Source organism: Callorhinus ursinus, unplaced genomic scaffold (assembly GCF_003265705.2).
Source record: "Callorhinus ursinus isolate GAN/ISIS: 27379988/994484 unplaced genomic scaffold, GSC_fseal_2.0 scaffold11, whole genome shotgun sequence".
NCBI lineage: Eukaryota > Metazoa > Chordata > Mammalia > Carnivora > Otariidae > Callorhinus > Callorhinus ursinus.
Genome location: NW_027397073.1, coordinates 29,616,298 through 29,620,955, shown reverse-complemented (window position 1 = coordinate 29,620,955; position 4,658 = coordinate 29,616,298). Strand labels below are relative to the sequence as shown.

Below are 4,658 nucleotides of genomic sequence, written 5' to 3'. Positions count from 1 at the left end.
TTTCTAGAAGGAGGATGTAATGTTTTAAGCACAAACAGATTATTAAATTCCCATATGGCTATACTTTCCAAATATAATAAAAATACATCTGGTCATAGACAGAAGTATGAAGGATCCCATGAAGCCATAGAATAAGCTTGGCACATTGTTCTAAAACATTGTTTTTTTATAAATGCTAAATAATAAAAGCTATTATTTTGATATTGAATTATGGGTTAGAATTCCAAATTTATATGAACTCTAGTGATGAGATACATAAATTGAATTATTGTTCTTATAGAGTATTTGAAAAAGATAAAGAAAAAGTAATTCTGTTGCTGACTGGTAAATGTTGTTAAGAGTCAAATTTTAAAGTTTATGTTTTCTCTGTGCCACTTGATTTTTCTGTGATCTTAGTTATATTCATCTTTTCAACTTCTGGACATCTCATCTTTCAAAGGGGGTGGTGCATATTAGGTTCTTTCTAGCGGGAGAAGACAGAAAAATACACATGAGTATCAATGACTAAATAAGCACTACCAGACTCCTATTTCCTTGTTTATTTAAAGAACAAAAATATTAATCATATAATTACACTAAAATATATAATAATTGGAGAGTGACTGTGCCATGTTGACATATTGGGAGAGGTGAGTGACTAGATATTAAGAAGGTTTTACTTGGTAATATACATCCAAATGGGCTCCTCTGAAGAACCTCCAAGATTACAAGATTTCTAAAATGATCATGAATTTATCACATAGGAAAGACAACCAGAGATAAAACATTTCAACTTAAGTCTATTAATTTACCAGGAAGGAAATACATACTAACAAAGAAATAGTTCATCAAGTAGCCCATTGAGGGGAAAAGAAGTCATAATTTCTGTAAGTGCTAAAAAGTGGGAGTTCATGGTTGTCATACATATTAGCACACTGGATAGGAAAGAATGAGTCCACAGATTTGCCCACAGTTGGTTAAAAGTTAGGTCTGGTAGCAGAAAGAGAAATTAAAAAAAAAATTTACAACTGAATGAAAAAGAATAAAATACCTAGGAATAAACTTAACGAAAGAAGTGAACGCTGTATACTCCGAAAACTATAAAACACTGATAAAAGAAATTGAAGATAACACAAACAAATGGAAAGATATTCCATGCTTATGGATTGGAAGAATTAATATTGTTAAAACGTCCATAGTACCCAAAGCAATCTATAGATTCAACGCAATCCCTATCAAAATACCAACAGCACTTTTCACAAAACTTGAACAAAAAATACTAAAATTTGAATGAAACTACAGAAGACCCTCCCAAATAGCCAAAGCAATCCTGAGAAGAACAAAGTTGGAGGTATCACAATACCAGATTTTAAAATATACTAAAAATCTGTAGTAATCAAAACAGTATAGTACTGGCACAAAATAGACACACAGATCAATGGAACAGAGTGAGATCCCAGAAATAAACCCATGATTATATGGTCAATTAATCTATGATAAAGGAGGCAAGAATATACAATGGGGAAGACTGTCTTTTTAATAAATAGTGCTACATGCAAAAAAATAAAACTGGACCACTTGCTTACATTATACACAAAAATAAACTCAAAATGGATTAAAGACCTAAATATGAGATCTGAAACCATAAAAATCCTAGAAGAGAGCACAGGGAGTAATTTCTTTGACATGGGCCATAGCAATATTTTTCTAGATATCTCTCATGAGGCAAGGGTGAAAAAAAGCAAAACTAAACTATTAGGACTATGTCAAAATAAAAAGCTTTTGCACAGCAAAGGTAACAATCAACAACAAAAAAGACAACCTACTGAATGAAAGAAGATATTTGCAAATGATATATCCAATAAGGGGTTAATATCCAAAATATATAAAGAACTTACACAACTTAACCCTAAAAAAATAAACAATCCAATTAAAAAATGGGCAGAGGACCTGAATAGACACTTTTCCAAAGAAGATACACAGATGGCCAACAGAACATTAAAATATATTCAGCATCACTAATCATCAGGGAAATGCAAATCAAAACAACAATGAGATACCATCTTATACCAGTTAGAATGCTTAAAATCAAAATGACAAGAAATAACAAGTGTTGGCAAGGATATGAAAAAGGAAACCTATGCACTGTTTGGTGGGAATATAAATTGGTACAGCCACCATGGAAACAGTATTGAAGTTCCTCAAAAAATTAAAAATAGAAATACCATATGGTCCAATAATATTTACCCAAAGGTAAGAAAAATGTGAAGTATACATATATGTGCATATGTACACACACACACACACACACTAGAATATTATACACCCATAAAAAGAATAATATTTGCCATTTGAGACAACATGGATGGACCTAGAGAGTATTATGCTAATTGAAGTAAGTCAGACTGAGAAAGACAAATACCATATGATTCCATTCATAAGTGGAATCTAAAAAACAGAAACAGTGAATAAACAAATAAAAGCAAAATCAGACCTATAAATACAGAGGACAAACCAAAGGTTGCTAGAGGGGAGGGGACTGAGAGGTTGAGTAAAATGGGTGAAGGGGAGAAGGAGATACAGACTTCCAGAGATGGAATGACTAAGTCATGGAAGTAAAAGGCACAGAATAAAGAATACAGTCAGTGATATTGTAATAGCGAGGTAATGAGACAGATGGTAGCTACAATTTTAGTGAACATGGCATAATGTATAAATCTGTCAAATTACTAAAATATATAATAATTAGAGAGTGACTGTGCCATGTTGACATATCCGGAGAGGTGAGTGACTACATATATGTAACATTGTGCAACTGTACACACACATACACAAAAAGAATTGGAAGGAAAAATATGTTAGGTCCAATAAAGGTCTAGTGTCCTGGAATCACTTATAGTTCATGGTCTTTTATTAATCCCATCTTGTTAAAAATAATTGTAATGAACAATATTCAATTTGCATATCTCCTAGGCTTCTGGTTCTTAAAGTGTGTTCCCAAATCTACACCATCAGCATCACCTGCAAACTTGTAAGAAATGCGAAACCCCAGTCCCCACCAAACACCTGCTGAATGAGAAACTTGGGGGTGGGGTCCTAAAATCCATGTTTTAACAAGCTGTTTTAACAAGTGATTCTGATGCAGGATAATGTTTGAAAATCACCATTCCAGGTAAAGATTTATGGAAGTGACTTTTTTTCCTTTTATGAAGTCTTTGTCCTGTTAGACAACACAAGATAGTACATTAAAAAAACAATCTACAGCTTCTGTCTGTCAATAGTCTTTAGTATCTGGGACATACTTTTTAAATGATAGTTGGTTCATCTTCTAGAAAACTATTCAGTATAACAGGACAGAAAGCCTGGAAGAACAAATTAAGATACTCAAAGCACATGTGTTTATTATACCAGTTTAAAATATACAACAGGAATCAAGGAAAAGGAGATGGGGTAAGCTAACACCCTTGGAATGGAGTATACATATGATTGAAATACTACTATGTCTATTGTGGGCCAAATTGTGTCCCCCACCAAATTCCTATGTTGAAGCCCTAACCCCCAGAGTGACTGCAATTGGAGCTAGGACCTCTACAGAAGTAATTGAGGTTAAATGAGTACATAGAAGTGGGACCCTGATCTGATAGAATTATCATACTTATAAGAAGAAACACCACAAAGCTCAGGAACCAAGGAAAAAAAATCACATGAGCACACAGCAAGAAGGCCGCCATCTACAAACATGGGAGGGGGTCATCACCAGGAACTAAATCATCTAGCACCTTGATATTGGACTTCTAAGTCTCTAGACCTCTGATAAATACATGTGTATTGTTTCAGCCACCCAGTCTGTGGTATTTTGTTAGAGCAACCCAAGTGGACTAATACACTGCCTGAATCCTCTGTCTTAAATGGTCATATGTCTTTTAACTCTCAGCTTACCTTACTGGTGGTGTGGTGACAAGGACCAGAGTTGAGATCTGAGACAAGAGGCTGACAGATGGAAGGTGCTAAGAACCAACAAGTCATACTTGCTTGGTTAAAGAATGGAAGGGTGTTGACACCTGCTACAGCTGTAGCTTACTAGCTAAGATGCTTAGCCGCTCTAGGTTTTATCTGCATGAGGCCAGAACTGGGTCATAATGGGTGTCACAAGTATAGTTTTGCCAAATAAGGCAGGCCCAACTGGCCCAAGTTTGCCAACACAGGCCCCAAGTTATATTTAAATTTTGGATAAACAATCTTTATTTTGAGGAGAAGTATGTCCCAAATATTGCATGAGTCATTCTTAAAGTAAAACAGAAAAAAACACTGCATTGTTTATCTGAAACTCAAATCTATTTGGGTGTTCTATATTTTCATTTGCTAAATTTGGCAATCCGACATCCATGGATGTCTATTTAGGTTTAATGATGTTGTCCATCAGGAGCTGTCATGACTTATTCCCTATAATTAAGATTTACTTGGTGGCTCTATCCTTTCCTAAGACACTTTTTGATTGCTCCATCCTTCTTATCTACATTCAAAACGCATGTGTTCCTTTTATTCTGTGACTAATATGTCTCACAAGTTACTAATCATTATGTATATTTATCTCTTCTTGTGAGTTTCATCCATCCCATTGTTTCTTCCCTACTAGAGCTGAATAAAATACTCTCAAAGAACAGCAAGCACTTATTGTA

The 4,658-nt window shown here is 34.5% G+C and overlaps 1 long non-coding RNA gene across 1 annotated transcript; it reads right to left on the bottom strand.

The window, feature by feature from the left end:
• Positions 1-329: 329 nt before the first annotated feature.
• Positions 330-4,044, bottom strand: LOC112834960 (uncharacterized). Its single transcript, XR_003211089.1, has 2 exons — positions 3,919-4,044; positions 330-463 (listed from the first exon to the last, which is right to left on the bottom strand). It is a non-coding gene; the product is annotated as an uncharacterized lncRNA (long non-coding RNA).
• Positions 4,045-4,658: the final 614 nt, after the last annotated feature.